The sequence below is a fragment of the Schistocerca cancellata genome, chromosome 8, assembly GCF_023864275.1.
Source record: "Schistocerca cancellata isolate TAMUIC-IGC-003103 chromosome 8, iqSchCanc2.1, whole genome shotgun sequence".
NCBI lineage: Eukaryota > Metazoa > Arthropoda > Insecta > Orthoptera > Acrididae > Schistocerca > Schistocerca cancellata.
Window position 1 is genome coordinate 177,079,022 of NC_064633.1, and position 6,000 is coordinate 177,085,021.

Sequence of the window (6,000 nt, forward strand, 5' to 3'; positions counted from 1 at the left end):
GCAGAGTGCGTTCGAAGCAGAGTGCTACCTTTGAGTTTCTTTTGCGAAAAACAAGAGCTTCGCAGAAAATTAAAGGTATTTGTTGAATACCTACGCAGACTTGGTAGTGCACAAAAACACGGTGAGTCGTTGGGCGAGGCATCTGTCATTTTCGCAACAAGGTCGGGCAAACCTGTCCGATCTCCGCCGTGCTGGCCGCCCGTAAACAGCTGCGACTCCCGCAATGTTGGAACGTGTGCACACCTTCATTCGAGGTGATCGACTGATCAAAATCAAACAATTCGCTGCAAGGCTTCACGGAAGTCGGTACACTGGAGAGGAGCTCACAAGACTTCTCTGTACTTTTCTTCCTCATCCGACCTATAGCTCGGTTATCGCACGAGCGGTAAGCAATACGTGGATGATGGAGAGGTTATTGATGCAGTAAGACGTTAGATCCAACGACGACCTGTAGGGTAGCTCTCTCAGCAAGCTGGCATGAGGACGTCGCGTTGGACGGAGATTCTACATCTACATCTACATTTGTACTCCGCAAGCCACCCAACGGTGTGTGGCGGAGGGCATTTTACGTGTCACTGTCATTTCCTCCCTTTTCTATTCCAGTCGCGTATGGTTCGCGGGAAGAACGACTGCCAGAAAGCCTCCTTGCGCACTCGAATTTCTCTAATTTTACATTCGTGTTCTCCTCGGGAGGTATAAGTAGGGGGAAGCAATATATTCGATACCTCACCCAGAATCGCACCCTCTCGAAACCTGGACAGCAAGCTACACCGCGATGCAGAACGCCTCTCTTGCAGAGCTCTCTTCTATGGATCTTCTCTATCTCCTCTGTCAACACGACCTGGTACGCATCCCACATTGATGAGCAATACTCAAGTTTAGGTGAAACGAGTGTTTTGTAAGCCACTTCCTTTGTTGGTGAACCACATTTTCTAAGGACTCTCCCAATGAATCTCAACCGGGCACCCACCTTACCAACAATTAATTTTATATGATTATTCCACTTCAAATCGTTCCGTACGCACACTACCAGATATTTTACAGGTGGAACTGCTAACAGTGTTTGTTTCGCTATCATATAATCATACAATAAAGAATCCTTCTTTCTATGTATTCGCAATACATTACATTTGTCTATGTTAAGGGTCAGTTGCCAATCCCTGCAGCAAGTGCTTATCCGCTGCAGATCTTCCTGCATTTCGCTGCAATTTTCTAATGCTGCAATTTCTCTGAATACTACAGCATCATCCGCGAAAAGCCGCATGGAACTTCCGACACTATCTACTAGGTCATTTATACACTACTAGCCATTAAAACTGCTACACTACGAAGATGACGTGCTACAGACGTGAAATTTAACTGACAGTAAGAAGATGCTGTGATATGCAAATGATTAGCTTTTCAGAGCATTTACACAAGGTTGGCGCCGGTGGCGACACCTACAACGTGCTGACATGGGGAAAGTTTCCAACCGATTTCTCATACACAAACAGCAATTGATCGGCGTTGCCTGGTGAAACGTTGTTGTGATGCCTCGTGTAAGGAGGAGAAATGCGTACCATCACGTTTCCGACTTTGATAAAGGTCGGATTGTAGCCTATCGCGATTGCGGTTTATCGTATCGCGACATTACTGCTCGCGTTGGTCGAGACCCAATGACTGTTAGCAGAATATGGAATCGGTGGGTTCAGCAGGGTAATACGGAACGCCGCGCTGGATTCCAACGGCCTCGTAGCACTAGCTGTCGTGATGATAGGCATCTTATCCGCATGGCTGTAACGGATCGTGCAGCAACGTCTCGATCCCTACGTCAACAGATGGGGACATTTGCAAGACAACAACCATCTACACGAACAGTTCGACGACGTTTGCAGCAGCATGGACTATCAGCTCGGAGATAATGGCTATGGCTATCCTTGACGCTGCATCACAGACAGGAGCGCCTGCGATGGTGTACTCAACGACGAACATGGGTGCACGAATGGCAAAACGTCATTTTTCTGATGAATTCATGCTCTGTTTACAGCATCATGATGGTCGCATCCGTGTTTGGCGATATCGCTGTGAACGCACATTGGAAGCGTGTATTCGTCATCGCCATAGTGGCGTATCATCCGGCGTGACGATATGGGGTGTCATTAGTTACACGTCTCGGTCACCTCTTGTTCGCTTTGACGGCACTTTGAAGAGTGGACGTTACATTTCAGATGTGTTACAACCCGTGGCTCTACCCTTGATTCGATCCCTGCGAAATCCTACATTTCAGCAGGAAAATGCACGACCGCATGTTGCAGGTCCTGTAGGGCCCTTTCTGGAGACAGAAAATGTTCGACTGCTGCTCTGGCCAGCACATTCTCCAGATCTCTCACCAATTGAAAACGTCTGGTCAATGGTGGCCGAGCAACTGGCTCGTCGCAATACGCCAGTTACTACTCTTGATGAACTGTGGTATCGTGTTGAAGGTGCATGGGCAGCTGTACCTGTACACGCCATCCAAGTTCTGTTTGACTCAGTGCCCAGGCGTATCAAGGCTGTTATCACGGCGAAAGGTGGTTGTTCTGGGTACTGATTTCTCAGGATCTATGCACCGAAATTGCGTGAAAATATAATCACATGTCAATTCTTGTATATTTGTCCCTTGAATACTCGTTTATCAACTGCAGTTCTTCTTGGTGTAGCAATTTTAATGGCCAGTAGTGTATATTTTGTGAAAAGCAATGGTCCGATAACAGTCCCCTGGGGCACGCCAGAGGCTATTTTAACGTCTATAGACGTCTCTCCATTGAGAACAACATGCTGTGTTCTGTTTGCTAAAAACGTCTCAATCCAGCCACATAGCTGGTCTGATGTTCCGTAAGCTCTTACTTTGTTTATCAGGCGACAGTGTGGAACTGTATCGAACGCCTTCCGGAAATCAAGCAAAATGACATCTATCTGGGAGCCTGTATCTAATATTTTCTGGGTCTCAAGAACAAATAAAGCGAGTTGGGTCTCACACGATCGCTGTTTCCGGAATCCATACTGATTCCTGCAGAGTAGATTCTGGGTTTCCAGAAATGACATGATACGCGAGCAAAAAACTTATTCTAAAATTCTACAACAGTTCGATGTCAGAGATATAGGCCTATAGTTTAGCGCATCTGCTCGACGACCCTTCTTGAAAACTGGAACTACCTGTTTTCTTTTCCAATCATTTGGAACCTTCCGTTCCTCTAGCGATTTACGGTACACGGCTGTTAGAAGGGGGGCAAGTTATTTCGCGTACTCTTTGTAGAATCGAATTGGTATCCCGTCAGGTCCAGTGGACTTTCCTCTGTTGAGTGATTTCAGGTGCTTTTCTATTCCTTTGACACTTATTTCGATGTCAGCCATTTTTTCCGTTCGTGCGAGGATTTAGAGAAGGAAATGCAGTGCGGTCTTCCTCTGTGAAACAGCTTTGGAAAAAAGTGTTTAGTATTTCAGCTTTACACGTGTCATCCTCTGCTTCAATGCCATTATCATCCCAGAGTGTCTGGATATGCTGTTTCGATCCACTTGCTGATTTAACGTAAGACCAGAACTTCCTAGGTTTTTCTTTCAAGTCGGTACATAGAATTTTACTTTCGAATGCACTGAACGCTTCACGCATAGCCCTCCTTACGCTAACTTTGATATCGTTTAGCTTCTGTTTGTCTGAGAGGTTTTGGCTGCGTTTAAATTTGCAGTGAAGCTCTCTTCGCTTTCGCAGTAGTTTTCTAACTTTGTTGTTGAACCACGGTGGGTTTTTCCCGTCCCTAACAGTTTTACTCGGCACGTACCTGTCTAAAACGCATTTTACGATTGCTTTGAACTTTTTCCATAAACACTCAACATTCTCAGTGTCGGAACAGAAATTTTCGTTTTGATCCGTTAGGTAGTCTGAAATCTGCCTCCTATTACTCCTGCTAAAGATAAACCTTCCTCCCTTTTTTAATATTCCTATTTACTTCCAAATTCAGGGATGCTGCAAAGGCCTTATGATCACTGATTCTGCGCTTACAGAGTCGAAAAGTTTGGGTCTCTTTGTTGTCAGTAGGACCAAGATGTTATTTCCACGAGTCGGTTCTCTGTTTAATTGCTAGAGGTAATTTTCGGATACTGGACTCGGTATATGTTCAAAAATAGAGTTTTGAAGCCAAAACAATGGGAAATATTATGGTTTAGTGAAATCCTTAATAAAACCAAATTGCTTTCAGAAGAAAAGGCGTCGCACTATTTGTTGAAGCTCCTTTAAGATACATTAGCCTCAGAGAGTACGTGGCCTCAGTCCTCTGGATTGTGGATGAAGAACTGGAGTGGGGAATGGTACATCATTCTCAGGATTTATGAGATAATTCGAGTGTGTTCGAAGGAATTTCTTACTCACTACAGAGACGTGTGCAGTATTGCATCCGAATGCAAGGACGACACTGGGAGCATCTCGTTTGACAGGTGTGTGTGTACAGTAAGTCGTAACACGTAACGTGATGATGCAGTACTGTATGCCTTGTTCAGGTAGGCCATGCGCCAAAATTGAGCCCTGTTGGTTTGGAGTTAACAGAAAAGTTTACATCTGAAACACATTTGTACTAACTACGACAGTGTATCACACTGAAGTCAGTCTTACAGTTTATGGCTGCCATACATACCCACAAGGGCAAGACAAAATCAGGGAAGAAGATGGAAGGTTGAACACAAAATGTTAAAACTTCAGCTTAAACTAGTAGTTAAGATTTTCCAGTACTGAAGATCGTGTCGTGCAGACTGAAGTCAGGGGCAGTTGGTTGTCACACATTCGCAAGTATCTCGGAAGTGGTTCGTCTGTCGACCCACGTGTAAAGTAAACGTGTTGGTTTCCGCTAGTAGTCCAAGATACACTCCGTATATTGGGTCTCTGAGACCTTTGGGGTCAAACTGAAACAGGAGATAGTGGGTCCACAACCAACGGGATATTGGGATAGGAAGCCGATATTCGGAGATACAAGTTTATTGAGATGTGGACGTACACAGCAAACAGTGCATAAAAACACGTAACTCATGGCAATTGTTCAAAGTGATGACCTCTAATCTCAGTGGATGCGTGGCAATGGTGCATGAATTTCTGCCCAATGTCTCAAAGATTCCTGGTGCTTGTTGTACCAGAAGACTGGCTGCTTGGACCCTAGCAAGTGTGTCTTCTTCTAAGGGTGTTTTGTACACCAAGGTCTTGACGTGACCCTGGTGGAAAACGGCCAGAGGTGTGAGATCAGACGATTGCACTGGTCATGGGACGAGACCTTCCCTTCCAGACCTACCATGAGGATCCATGTTGTTCAGGTGCTCATGGACATTAACATCAAAGAGGACTGGTACACTGTAGCGTTGAAACCACATCCTTTCGCGGACAACAAGGGGTACAGTCCCCACCAACTGTGATTGCACATCTCACAGGGACACCAGGTAACGTGGACCAGTCAAACGAGAAGGCTGAAAATAAGGTCCTACCAGGCGATCTTCAACAATGCCCTCCCATACATTGGCGGAGAATCATTGCTGGTGGCCACCGACGTGGTGGCATGGCGATAGTCCTCATTCCAGACATGGCTGCTGAGACACCATCACGGGTGAGTGAGACCTCATCCGGGAACAAGTTTTGCATCACCTCGGATCCGAGAGTTCCAGAACCTGTATAGAAAATTGGAATAGAGATCAATATATGATTTACACCCTTTTTGTTGTTCATGAATACCACACATTGCATGTTGTAGCACCATAAGTGAGACCTTCAGAGCTGGTGGTCCAGATTGCTGTACACGCCGGTACCTCTAATACCCAGTAGCACGTCCTCTTGCATTGATGCATGCCTGTATTCGTCGTGGCATGCTATCCACAAGTTCAGTACGGCACTGTTGGTCCCACTCCTTAACGGAGGTTCGGCGTAGATTCCTCAGAATGGCTGGTGGGTCACGTCGTCCAAAAAAAGCTCTTTTCAACGCATCCCAGCCATTTCTGATAGGGTCCATG